Source organism: Nicotiana tabacum, chromosome 1 (assembly GCF_000715075.1).
Source record: "Nicotiana tabacum cultivar K326 chromosome 1, ASM71507v2, whole genome shotgun sequence".
In the NCBI taxonomy this organism is placed as follows: Eukaryota; Viridiplantae; Streptophyta; class Magnoliopsida; order Solanales; family Solanaceae; genus Nicotiana; species Nicotiana tabacum.
The window spans coordinates 103,908,237-103,923,061 of NC_134080.1; positions in this window are offsets into that span (position 1 = coordinate 103,908,237).

Below are 14,825 nucleotides of genomic sequence, written 5' to 3' on the forward strand. Positions count from 1 at the left end.
GTCGCAATTGTGACATCTGAGACCTGCTAAATGAAATTTTGATGGGATTTCATTCATTTTTCAACTCTTCAAACCTTAAAAACATCTTGGGCGATTTTTCAAAGGCATCAACTTCTCCAAATCATTAGTCAGTCATTTCCAACTCTTTTTCTTCAATCCATAACATCTTTTCACATGATTTCAATTCAAATTCAAGGGTTTTTCATGGGAAATTGGGTGATTTTGGGTAGAACTTAGGATTTTCAATTTTTGGGGATTTGGACCTCAATTTGAGGTTTGATTTCAAAATAAATTATATATTTGAGTTCGTGGGTAAATGGGTGATCGGGTTTTGGTTCGAACCTCGGGTTTTGACCATGTGGGCCCCGAGGTCGATTTTTGACTTTTTGGGGAAATCATTAAAAAACCTATTTTTATGCATTAGAATTGATTCATTTAATATTTATTGATATCGTTAAGTAAATTGTAACTAGATACAAGCGGTATGGTGGTAGAATCGAGGGGTAAAGCGGTAGTTGAGGCTTGATTGTGTTCGTGGCATTGAGGTAAGTGTTTGGCCTAACCTTAGCTTGAGGGATTAGGAGTTGTTCTTATTTGGTATGTATTAATTGTTGAGTACGACGTATAGGTGGGGTAACGAGTATCTATACGTCGGTGTCAAGCATGCCCGTGAGTCTTATAGTAAAATTGTGGTGACTCCGTTATGTGTTGTTCATGCTTAATATGATGAATTCTAATGTTGAACAATGCTCTTGGAAGTATTCTTGGTTATTGAACATTTTAGAGCATTGGCTCAAGTTGAGAATTGACTTGCGAAGTAATATTGGAAAAGAGAAGAGGTTTATGATATTGCTTCCCATGGCAGGATGTTATTACTTATGATGTTATTTCCCTTGCCGAGATATTATTGTAATACTATTGTTCCCTTGCCGGGATTCTATTGTGATTTTATTGATTCCCTGGCCCGTATTGCTTTGTGATTGTTGCTTGGGTAAGGAAGTGTCACTCGTTTTGAAAGTAAATTTTTTGTTCTGAGGCCTTAAAAACCTCTTTATGTCTCACCTCGATTTGCGTGCATAGTTCGGACGCGTTTCCAAAAAGTTTTTATGTGAAAACTAAGTAAAATAAGGAAATTTGCTTTTAAAATTGATTAAAGTTGACTTTGATCAATATTCTTGGTAAACAGACCCAGACCCATGATCCGACAGTTTGGTAGGGTCCGTAGTAAAATTTGGGAATTGGGAATATGCCCGGAATCGATTTCCGAGGTCCCAAGCCCGAGAAATGAATTTTTGAAAGAAATTGTTTAACTGAAATTATAAGTGTTTTTGGAAAAGAAAAGATGTTTGAAATTGATGGTATCGGACCCGTATTTTGGTTTTGGAGCCCGGTACAGGTCTTATATAATAATTAAGTTGAATCTGTGAAGTTTGGTAAGAATCGCAAGTCATTTAGTATAAATCGGACCTTTAATTGATAAAATGGGAATTTTGATGTTCTTGAGTGATTTCATGAATTTGATGTTTAATTCATAGTATTTGATGTTATTTTGATAATTAGATCACACGAGCTAGTCCGTACGATGTTTTTGGACTTGCGTGCATGTTTGACTTGGAGCCCCGAGGGTTCGGGTGAGTTTTGGATAGGTCGCGGAGTGAAATTGGACTTAGGAAAAATGCTAGTATAATGCAGGTCTGCAGGCTTTGCAATTGCGAATCCCGGCTCGCAAATGCGAACTTGCATTTGCGACTAACCATCGCATTTGCGATGACTGGGCAAGGGGTGACCTTCGCATTTGAGAAGCTCCAGTCACAAAAGAGACTCCATCGGTGATTGCAATTACGAACGATGGTTTGCATTTGCGATGTTAACAGGGCAGGCCTATCTTCTCATTTGCGAAGCCTGGGCCGCAATTGCGAGTTCGCATTTGCAAATCTGACATCGCAAATGCATATCTGCAAATCTTCAAACTCCCTCAAACCCTAAGCTCTCTTGGGAGATTTTCTAAAGAAAAGTTCTTCTCCAAATCAATTGTAAGTTGTTTCTAACTCATTTTCTTCAATCTATAACATCTTTTCACATGATTTCAGTTCAAAATCAAGGGTTTTCATGGGGAAATTGGGTGTTTTTTGTTAGAACTTAGGATTTTCGATTTTTGGGGATTTGGACCTCGATTTGAGGTCTGATTTCAAAACAAATTATATATTTGAGTTCGTGGGTGAATGTGTAATCGGGTTTTGACCATGTGGGCCCAGGGTCGATTTTTGGCTTTTTGGGGAAATCTTTAGAAAACCTATTTTCATGCATTAGAATTGATTCATTTAGCATTTATTGATATCATTAAGTAAATTGTGGCTAGATACTTAACTCTCTTCCTCTCTTTTAACTCTTTCTTTTTCAGATTCTCTTTCAGGTCCTAAACTCTTAAAAGTATCTCTGAAACTGTTGTTCAAACTCCCTCCCTTTCTTTTCAGGTATGTTTTTTCCTCCCCCTCTCTATCTAAAAATGACTCTATATATAACCCCCAAGGCAGGCCTTCCCCCTCTATCTTATCAGATTTTTTGCCCATGATATTTCCTTACAGCCCATTATCAAGTGTCTTGTGCCCAAAGGTATGGGCAACTTATAATATTCAATTAATCCCCCATGCTTTTATGTTTTGTTCCCCACTAATACTAAACAATTCATTAGTTTAGTGTTTTACAGACAGCCCACTTAAACTAGCCATTTTTAACCTTTTCAATCCCCAAAATACCCTCCTAAAGCCCCTGGAATCACTATCCTACCCAATCCCTTTCACTATGCATTGAGACCTTCAACTATAACCTATTCAAACCTACCCATTAACTAAACTGAATCCAACTAACTACCACAGCTATAACCAATTCAAATCAGTTAATAATCCAATCAGCAATTCAAACTAGAACTCATGTCAGATCAAATAGCATAAAGACTAATGCATGTGAACAAAATCCTATTGAACTACCAAGGTCAAATTTCAGACAATGATTGGCACGGATACAGGGGGATGACTAACTAAGTTCCCAATTCTAAATCAAACAAGATGCATGAAATACTCTCGCACACTGGATGGGCACAACTGTATTTACAATGTAAAATGATGAATAACAAAACAAACAAGGAATCAGACATCACAGAAATGAAGCAATTCAGACCAATATTCATGGTTCTAAATTAGCCTTAAACACAAAAATGTAAGGACCTTGAGGATATACTGAATGGAACCTTACGACTGAAAACAAAACAAACGACACCAAACAACTTGACGAGAAATACTAAAATACAGGCATGAATGGATTAATCAACGAAACTGTTTAAAACATATGTTAATCAACAGCAGGAAACTAGACCAAGAAAAGGTTCGAAAGAGGAGGGGAATTAATTAAACATAGCAAGGAAAACTAATTAGGCAACAACAAACAGTAATCAGAGAAGAAGAAGGAAAAGAGGAGAAATACCTCAAAAATCAGAAACCAAAATGAACTCCGTTCTCACTGACACTTCATCTTGATATTTTGAAGCCAAAACGGACCTTAATCGAGTGTTCTTGACTGAGAACACTCGACTAAAGTCGGTTAAGACCTCAAACCTTTAACCCTTATGGTTAACAGCCTGAAGCTGGTTCCTCTAGGGTTTGCCTTCGATTTGAAATTCGAGAGGCTTTGACAAGATTTGGACAGAATTTGGGTGAGATTTGGGACGGGGTTAGCTAGGTGGTTCAGTGGTGTGACTTCGGGGTTAATTAGATGAACTAGGGTTCTGGTCCGATTTTCGATCTAATATTCGAAACAAACGGCTAGGATTCGAGGGTGACGGTTAGAGGGGTTAGGTTGGGGAGGTCGAGGGGAAGCTGTGGTGTAAATTTGGGGCTGTTTGGATGAACTAGGGTTAGGGGCCAGTTCTTCGATATAAGATTCGAAGAACTCGGGGATGATTTGAGGGCGATGGGGTGGGGATTCGGAAAGAGGATGGTGAGGGGGTTCCATGGTGTAATTTTGGGGCTGTTTGGACCACCGGAACCACCGGTGGGCAGAGGACGGTGGTTGAAGGCGGCGGACATGTTTGGTCTCTGAAGCTCAGAGACGAAGGTGAAAGGGGGGTTTGGTTTGGGGGCATGGGGGTAAGGAATCAAGGTTATATACAGGGGGGGTGTTTTAATCATGGCCGTTGGATCAAGCCCGACCAACGGCCTGGATCAGTTCATTTAACAGACACGGCATCGTTTGGTTTAGTGTTGGGGCGGAGTCGATCCAGGTGCAAGTGGGTCGGGCCAGTGAATGGGTAAGGGCAGAGTGATTTGGACCATTGATCCAGTGAGATCAACGGCCCAGACTGAGACTGGCAAAAACGACATTATTTGGACGGTCGTGTTGCTAGCCTAATTGGACCGGGTAAACAGGGTATTTGGACTGGGCCTGGACTCTCTTTTACAATTGGCCCAGTCCGATTTTCTCTTGTTTTTCTTCTTTTTCTTCTATTTTCTTTTTTTAATTGAAAATTCCTAAACTGAGTTGAAAAACCAAGATTATTTAAAAAGATATTAATTAACCCTTAACAATAATTAACACACAAGATCGAAAAATAAAATCGCACAATTAAACAATAAAATGACAAACTACCGAAATTCATATTTTTTGTGATTTTCATTATTTAAAATAGGACGTGGTTTAATTAATTTAAAGATGCATAATTAAATCCTAAATGCACATGCAACACATATTTTGTATTTTTCTTATTTAAAGTAGAAACAAACATGCGCAGACAAAAATACAAATAAATTGCAAACAGCACAAAACCATTTTGTTTTGAATTTTTGGGAGTAGTTCTCACAGGGAAAAAATCACGTGCTCACAGCTGCCCCTCTTTGTCCGAAAACACAAAATATTTTCGTGCAAAGATAAAGTGAGCGGATACGAGCGATTTTTGTCCGTTGGGGTACTCCGTGTGAAGCATTTTAAAAGATTTGACCGAACCTCTGCTTCAAAGGTTTCCTACATATCCCTGGCTAAAAGGGAATCAGGTCAATGTAGTTCGGGAAGTTTTGGTAGCTGGGACTACCATGGGACTGGGATTTTGCTGTTACTGTTGTTACTGCTGCTACTACTACTTACTGACCTCCTTGTTACACCTTGATAAAAATAAAGAAGTTATACTAAGTTATGGCCTATGAATTACAAAGATTTATTCTCAAACTCGGTCATGTGACTGTTGTTGCCTTGTTGCTTTGCTGTCTTGCGTTTCCTCTAATGTTTCTTTGCTTCTGACTTGACTCGTATTCTCTCTTGATTGCCGAATTTGAACTGCTTATTTCCTTCTTGTGAGCTTCGAATTATTCTTTCTTCGAAGCTTGAACTGCCTTCTTCTGACTAGTGTTGCCTTCCTTCCGACTTCTGAATTTTAACTTATGCTGGGGATTTTTGTTGTAACCCTCTGCTTTTTAAACTTCAATGTATTCCTTTGTTATACGGGCGGGCTCCCAGCTTCAAAACTTGAGAATAAAACGCCATTCCTTTCTTCAGGCGGGCTCCTGACTTCAACACAACTTTGAAAATAAAAACGCCATTCATTTCTTCTTTCTTCAGGCGGGCTCCTGACCTCAACACAACTTTGAAAATAAAAAACGTCATTCCTTTCTTCAGGCGGGCTCCTGACCTCAACAACAACTTTAAAAAATAAATCGCCATTCCGTTCTTCCGGCGGGCTCCTGACCTCAACAACAACTTCGAAAAATAAATCGCCATTCCGTTCTTTCGACGGGCTCCTGATTTCAACAACAACTTTGAAAAAATAAATCGCCATTCCACTCTTCAAGCGGGCTCCTGACTTCAACAACAACTTCGAAAAATAAATCGCCATTCCGTTCTTCAGGCGGGCTCCTGACTTCAACAACAACTTCGAAAAATAAATCGTCATTCCGTTCTTCAGGCGGGCTCCTGACTTCAACAACAACTTCGAAAAATAAATCGCCATTCCGTTCTTCAGGTAGGCTCCTGACTTCAACAACAACTTAGAAAAATAAATCGTCATTTCGTACTTCAGGCGGGCTCCTGAATTCAACAACAACTTTGATAAATAAATTGTCATTCCGTTCTTCAGGCGGGCTCCTGACCTCAACAACAACTTCGAAAATAAAATCGTCATTCCGTTCTTCAGGCGGGCTACTGACTTCAACAACAACTTCAAAAAATAAATTGTCATTCCGTTCTTCAGGCGGGCTCCTGACTTCAACAACAACTTCGAAAAATAAATCGCCATTGTTTCCCCTTACCTCCTGAACCATTTTCCTTGAATTATCTTTCTTCAAAACTGCTTCCCTCAAAACTTGTATTGTCCTGCTTCTTTAAACTACTTCCCTCAAAACTGGTGTCCCATTTCTCTGCGAACTGCTGGGGATAACACTTTTTCAAAAATATTTTATCTTACTCCTTCAAAGGCTACTTCCCTTAAGACTGATGTTTCATTCCTCTTTAAACTGTTTCCTTTTGCGAAACTGGTTTTCCTCTTTTTCTTTTTCTCTTTTCTCCTTTTCTTTTTCTTCTTCCTTCAAAGACTACCTCCCTTAAAACTCAGGTTATCTTGCTTCTTCCAAGATTGCTTTCTCTAAAACTTGTATCGCCCTTTCTCGCATACTGCTGGGGATTTTACTTCCTTCAAAACTTGTGTTATCTTCCCTCTTTCCCAAGTGGCTATCTGATCTTTGTGTTATCTGCCCCAGTTTTATAGTCTTCTTTGTGGCCATGTCTTCCTGTTGTCAATAGCATTTCCTTTTCCTGCTTCAAATCAAAGAAAAATTTGTTAGCTTAAAACGTGGTGAGTGGTCATGTCACTCCTGCTGGGGATGGTTTTTCCCTTCTTCCTTCCCCTGCTTTGTGTTTTATTACAAAACTTGTCGGGGATGATAGTATTTGCTGGGGATGATATTTCTGCCGGGGATGGTTTTTCTTTTCTCTTCCTTCCCCGCTCTGTGTTGTCCAATCATCGCGGAACTTGGTCGATAATCTGTCAGAGTTGTTCCTGCATCTCGCAAATTTGTTGGGGATCCTCTTGGAATTCAATCCATAACCTTTCAACTGTTGTTTTTCTGTTTTTCTCCCACTTCCCCTGGAAATTCGGTCCTCTCGGAATCTAGACCCCTTCATCATTTGGTCTCGCGATAAACTTCTTTTGATGTGTCGCCTTATCTTTGGCTTGTCCTATTCGCATTTTTCTTTGCACCGCTTTGGCAACTGGTAGTAAGCTCTGAAAATCCTTTTCAAAAACAAACTGCTGGGGGGATAAAGTCTTTAGACCAAGAAATGAAAAAGTGATGATTTCAAAAGATAGAAAAAGAGGAAATCTTTCTGAACAAATGCTGGGGAAAAGGAAAGAAAAGAACTTATCTGAATGATATAACCGATCCCAACGATCATGTCGTGCATTCCGGATTAATCAACCCAGTCTATTTGTATCAATCAATCTTTCGGACGGCCTCATCTCGCTGGGGATGAACAAACACTCAATTGTTTGCCAAATGCGGATCCTTTCCGCCAACCTTGTCTTGTCGCCTCATAGTGCCCTTCGAGGGGTTTTCACTAATAATACTCTCTCGTTTCTCTCAACTCCCATCGTCTTATGATGCATGTGAAGGTTTTCACCGATAAGACTCTCTCGTTTTATTTCTCTCATCTTCCGTCGCCTTATGGTGACCGATAATACTCTCTCATTTTATTTTATTTTTTAGCTGGGGATTGGAGTGCTGCCGATATGACTCTCTCTGTTGGGGATTCTTTCGGCTACCAATTCATTTCCAGCTTATGATCCTCTTCTCTGCTGGGGATCAGAGTGTTATCCCCGACTTCCGTTTGCGTGACTTGGCACTTCTCGGATACTGATCGGGAGGTCTTTTTTGGACATCAATATGGGTTTTTGTGCATGGCTAAAAGAAAAAGGGTAAAAGGTTCAAGATAATTTTGATGGGTAAAACATTACAACTCTTGGAATCAACTTTCTTTCCCAAAATTATAAACACAACTTCTGCCCCAGTTTTTCTTGCTTGGGGATTTTTTTGTTTTTTTGTTACACTATGACCGAGCCGTGAGGCGCCTACGTATCCGTTTTGAGGAATCAGGTCAAACGTAGTTCCCAATTCCTTTGTTTTCCTTGTGACTTTCTTTTGTCTTTATTATCATTATTTTTCTCTTTTCTTTTTCTTTCATTTTCATTACTGATTCCAAAAGAGGGGTATGAAAGAAATAAATAAGGCTCAAAAGGGGAAGCAAAGGTTAAAGTGTTTGGATAGAAGAAAGAATTGCCTCCATCATTTCATTCTCCGATAAATGCCAAGTACAAACAAACATCAATTACAATCAAAAGAAATCATACATAATATCTCTTAAATGCGTCCGCATTGATAGCCATGTCGACGCATTTCCCTTCGATATTTGTTAAACATAAAGCGCCATTGGACAACACTCTGGTTACAATGAATGGCCCTCGCCAATTCGGGGCGAACTTGTCCTTTGCTTTGGCCTAATGTGGCAGGATTCGTTTCAACACCTGTTGCCCCACTTCAAATTCTCTGGGGCGCACCTTCTTGTTGTAGGCTCTTGCCATTCTCCTTTGATACAGTTGGCCATGGCATACTGCTGCCAATCTCTTTTCATCAATCAGGCTCAACTGCTCCAATCGGGCTTTGACCCATTCATCATCATCAATCCCAGCCTCAGCGACAATCCGAATGGATGGAATTTCAACTTCCGCCGGTATCACTGCTTCAGTTCCGTACACCAACGAATAAGGAGTTGCACATACTTAAGTGCGAACAGTAGTGTGATATCCCAACAATGCAAATGGTAGCTTTTCATGCCATTGTCTCGAACCTTCTACAATCTTCCGAAGTATCTTCTTTTTGTTTTTGTTAGCTGCCTCAACTGCACCATTCGCCTTGGGACGATATGGGGTGGAATTGCGGTGTGTAATCTTGAACTGTTGACACACCTCTTTCATCAAACCGCTGTTAAGATTAGCACCATTGTCCGTGATGATCACTTTTGGGATCCTGAATCTACAGATGATATGGGAATGAACAAAATCTACCACTGCCTTCTTGGTTATCGACTTGAAAGTCTTAGCTTCCACCCACTTAGTGAAATAATCGATGGTCACTAAAATGAACCTATGACTGTTGGTAGCTGCTGGCTCAATAGGTCCAATGATATTCATGCCCCAGGCAACAAATGGCCATGGTGCTGACATTGTATGCAATTCTGTTGGCGGAGAATGAATCAGATCTTCGTGTATTTGACACTAATGGCACTTCCGCACGAAACTGATACAATCATGCTCCATAGTGAGCCAATAGTACCCTGCTCGAAGAATCTTCTTTGCCAATACATATCCGCTCATATGTGGCCCACAAACTCCAGCATGTACCTCTGTCATAACTGTTGTGGCTTGACTAGCATCTATACATCTCAGCAATCCCAAATCTGGTGTTCTTTTGTACAACACTCCTCCACTGAGGATATATCCATTTGTCAATCGCCGAATGGCTCTCTTTTGATCTCCGGTAGCCTGCTCCGGGTATATCCCCATCCTGAGGTATTCCTTGATAGCGTGAAAAAATGGTTCGCCATCTAGTTCTTCTTCAATCATGTTACAATAAGCATGCTGATCTCGGACTTGAATATGCAAAGGATCGACATAAGCTTTGTCCGGATGGTGCAACATCGATGCTAAAGTGGCCAAAGCATCGGCGACCTCATTACGAACTCTTGGGATGTGTCTGAACTCCACTGATCGAAACCGTTTACTCAGATCAAGCAAGCATTGTCGATATGGTATGAGCTTCAAATCCCTTGTTTCTCATTCACCCTGAATTTGATGTACCAGAAGGTCCGAGTCTCCCATGACCAAGACTTCCTGGACATCCATGTCCGCAGCTAATCTTAAACCCAAAATGCATGCTTCGTACTCAGCCATATTGTTGGTACAATAAAAACGAAGCTGAGCCGTAACAGGATAGTGATGCCCTATTTCAGAAATAAGCACAACTCCTATTCCGACTCCTTTCATATTAGCAGCCCCATCAAAGAAAAGTTTCCAGCTCGGTTTTTCGGCCTGTTCTAGTTCATCAATGTGCATTACCTCTTCATCAGGAAAATAAGTCCTCAGTGGCTCATACTCTTCATCGACCGGGTTCTCAGCCAAATGATCGGCCAATCTCTGAGCTTTCATCGCGGTCCGAGTCACATAGATTATGTCAAACTCTGTGAGCAAAATCTGCCATTTTGCAAGTCTGCCTGTCGGCATAGGCTTTTGAAAGATATACTTCAATGGATCCAAGCGTGAAATGAGGTAAGTAGTGTAGGATGACAAATAATGTTTCAACTTCTGTGTCACCCAAGTTAAGGCGCAACATGTCCTTTCCAGGTGAGTGTACTTAACCTCATAAGCTGTGAACTTCTTGCTAAGATAATAGATGGCATGCTCCTTCCTGCCGGTGATGTCATGCTGCCCCAGTACACATCCAAACGAATTTTCCAAGACTGTCAAGTAAAGAATCAAAGGTCTCCCTGGTTCCGGTGGAACCAGCACAGGTGGGTTTGTCAAGTAACCTTTTATCTTGTCAAATGCTTCTTGACACTCATCGGTCCACTTGATCGCAGCGTCCTTCCTTAACAACTTGAAAATAGGCTCACAAGTTGTCGTGAGCTGGGCAATAAACCTGCTGATGTAGTTCAGCCTTCCTAACAGACTCATCACTTCAGTCTTGTTCCTCGGAGGGGGCAACTCTTGTATGGCTTTGATCTTTGATGGGTCCAACTCGATGCCTCGCCGACTGACTATGAATCCCAACAGTTTTTCGGATGGAACACCGAATGCACACTTGGCGGGGTTGAGCTTGAGGTTGTACCTGCGAAGCCTCTGGAAGAATTTCCTCAAATCCCTAACGTGGTCAGCCTGATGCTTTGATTTTATGATCACATCATCTACATATACCTCAATCTCCTTGTGTATCATATCATGAAACACAGTAGTCATTGCCCTCATATAGGTTGCCCCAGCATTCTTTAAACCAAATGGCATTACCTCGTAGCAATAAGTTCCCCAGGGTGTGATGAATGCCGCCTTTTCTGCATCTTCTTCATCCATTAGAATCTGATGATACCCGGCATAGTAATCCACAAAAGATCCGATCTCACGCTTGGCACAATTATCGATCAAAATATGGATGTTGGGTAGTGGGAAGTTATCCTTCGGACTTGCTTTGTTGAGATTGCGGTAATCGACGCATACTCTGATCTTGCCATCCTTCTTCAGCACAGGCACAACATTAGCCAACCAAACAGGATATCGGGTGACCCGGATAACCTTTGCATCCAACTGTTTGGTAACCTCTTCTTTAATCTTCACACTCATATCAGTTTTGAATTTCCTCAACTTTTGCTTGACGAGAGGGAATGCTGGATCAGTGGGCAATTTGTGGACCACTAAATCAGTGCTTAACCCTGGCATGTCGTCATATGACCACGCAAAAACATCTTTGTACTCAATGAGTGTTTTGATTAACTCCTCCCGGATTTTTGGCTCGAGGTGGACACTTATTTTAGTCTCTCGGATATTGTCTGTGTCCCCTAAATTGACGACTTCTGTGTCATTTAAATTGGGTTTGGGTTTTTCTTCGAAGTGAATTAACTCCTTACTAATTTCTTCGAAGGCTTCATCCTCATCATCATATTCTGATTCGTAATCACAATCTACTTCTTGAACTATCATTTCAGAATCAGATTGATTTTTAAGACTGGGCTGAGAATTCCTTATGCGCGCCATGTCATTAAGACCAGTATAAAGAGAACTGTACAAAAAAAGAAAAGAAGAAAACAAAATTAAAATAAAATAATGAATGAAGAAGAAACTTTTTATTTTATTGAATTACAGGATAACAAGGTTTCACACTTTGACGAACACAACAAAATAAAGAAATCTGGACTACAACCCTGGAATAATCCAGAAAATGGGAAGGAAAATCAGAGCCAACTACCAAGACTCCCTCCTAATGGGAAAAGGAGTAGCCATCCAATTGTTGATTTTTGCCTTTGGCCCCATAAACTACACATCCGCCTTGCTGGACCCCTCCATAACTTCTACCATGTTGTTTTCGGTGAATAATCTTTCGAAACCTTCATTTAAGTCTCCATATGCACCAATCAATGGCCTTGTAACCTTGGACAGCAATTGTTTTTTGATGCTCGGCCTGACAAAAGATCTGGACATGCGTGGGATTGGCTTGGGAAGGACCCAGCCTCTTTTCTTCAACTTGCGGGCCCGTCTCACATCCGTCGTTGTAGGCTTGAACCCCAACCCAAAGGTGTCCAGATTTTTGGGCAAAGAAACCGGCTGAACAATACCCTGAAGATCAGCCCCTAAACCTTTGCCTGGCACAAACCCGTTCTTCAACATCTCCGAGGCTACCATAACAGTCGCAGCTACGATCCTGGGAAGTGGAAGGTCCTCGCCTTCGAAATTTTACCCACTGAAACCGTATCGAAAACCCGGTAAACCCACGGTCCCTTATCATCATCAGTCTCTATGAAGGGCACGATGGCATCACTTACGGCGTTTGCATTGTCTTCCCTGTGTACTATGATCTCTTGCCTATCCTACTCGAATTTGACCATCTGATGTAATGTAGAAGGCACTGCTTTGGCGGTGTGGATCCAGGGTCGCCCCAACAGAAGATTATATGACACTGCCACGTCCAGCACTTGAAACTCCATGGTAAACTCGACCGGACCAATTGTTAATTCAAGTACGATGTCACACACTGTGTCTGTACCACCACCATCAAACCCTCGAACATAGATGTTGTTCTTGTGAATTCTGTCACCATCGACTTTCAGTTTGTTCAAGGTGGTTAAAGGATAGATATTGGCACTAGAACCATTATCAATCAGTACTCGAGTGACCACCGAGTGTTCTCACTTCACAGTCAAATAGAGGGCCCTATTATGTTCTGTACCTTCCACGGGCAACTCGTCGTCTGAAAAAGTGACCTTGTTGACCTCAAAAATCTTGTTTGCTATTTTCTCCAAATGGTTCACAGAGATCTTATCCAGAACGTGGGCTTCGTTCAGAATTTTCATCAATACCTGGTGATGCTTATCTGAATGGATCAACAAGGATAACAATGAGATCTGTGTCGGGGTCTTCCTCAACTGCTCCACAATGGAGTAATCTTGCACCTTCATTTTCTTTAAGAATTCTTCCACCTCTTCCTCGGTAACTGGATTCTTTGTTGCTATTGGATTAGCCCTTCTTAACTCTGTGGGAGCAAAACACCTCCCAGAACGAGTTAGATCTTGGGCTTCACACACTTCTCCTTTGACTTCTTTCCCTTTGTACATCACCGTCGCTCGTTCATAATTCCAAGGAACAGCTTTGCTGTTGATCACTGGAAGCTGAGTTACCGGTTTTATAATGACAGGCTCTGTGCGAGCACCCTTCACAACCACAACAGGTTTACTTGCAACCCCTGGCACTACCACTTTAGCTTTTTCTGGTTTCACTACAACAATGCTTGAAGACCCTCTCTCGGCTACCACAGTTGGCTTATCATCTACCCCTCTCAACTGGACCATGGACTTCCCACTGGTTACTTTTTCCTTTGAGCTGGTTTCGCTGGAACGGATCATCATTACCGTCTGTGAGGGCTTTTTGGGCTCCCCCTCTTTATGTATCAACTCAATCATGTGTGTCTCATGGTGAGCTAGCAGTGGATTCTAATTAATATTTGGTGCTTCTGGTGCTTGAACCTCGATGCGATGAGTATCTATAAGCTCTTACACAGCTGTTTTCAGCTTCCAACATTTCTCTGTATCGTGCCCTAGGGCCCCTGAACAATACTCACAACTCACCGAATGGTCAAGATTTCTAGGGGGAGGATTTGGAATTTTGGGCTCAACTGGACTCAACATGCCCAACTGCCTCAATCTGTGGAAAAGACTGGTATATGACTCCCCCAGTGGAGTGAAAGTCTTTTGCTTCTGTGGCCTCTCATTCTTGAGGGCTGGGTTTGGTCAGAAACCTGTCCCAAGGGGATTTCTGTAGGCCCTTGGGGTGGATATGTGTTCTGTGTGGCTGGGTAGGGATTTTGTGGAGATGGCGCACGCCATTGTGCGTGTGCCGGAGCTTGGGTATAGGTTTGTGCATGATGGATGGAAAAATGGGGATCTGGCGGTGGGTAGTAATGTTGTGGAGGGCTATATGGAGTATGGGGGTAATTTTGGTGGTAGGGTCGTGGTTGGCTATAGTAGGGTGACGGGCCTCTGGATCCGAACCAGGCTCCGGACTCAACAGTCGTGACATCTTCTTTCTTCTTCTTCCCAAGCACACCACAGTGCCGCTTTGGATGTCCTGAGTGGTTGCCTTGATCGCTTAATAGCTCATGATTTTGTTGGACTTAAGCCCCTCCTCGACCATGCCTCCCATTTTCACAACTTTATTAAAAGATTTGCCAATTGCGGACACCAAATGGCCAAAGTAAGTCGGCTCCAGAGCCTGCAAAAAGTAATCGACCATCTCGCTTTCTTTCATTGGGGGATCTACCCTTGCTGTTTGCTCCCTCCACCGGAACTCATACTCTCTAAAACTTTCACTGTGCTTCTTTTCCAGTTTGGTCAGGGACAGTCGGTCCGGGATGATCTCAAGATTATATTGAAAGTGACAAGCGAATGCTTGGGCCAAATCGTCCCATGTGTACCACCTGTTATGATCTTGCCTGGTGTACCATTCTAGCACCGATCCACTCAAACTTTGGCTGAAA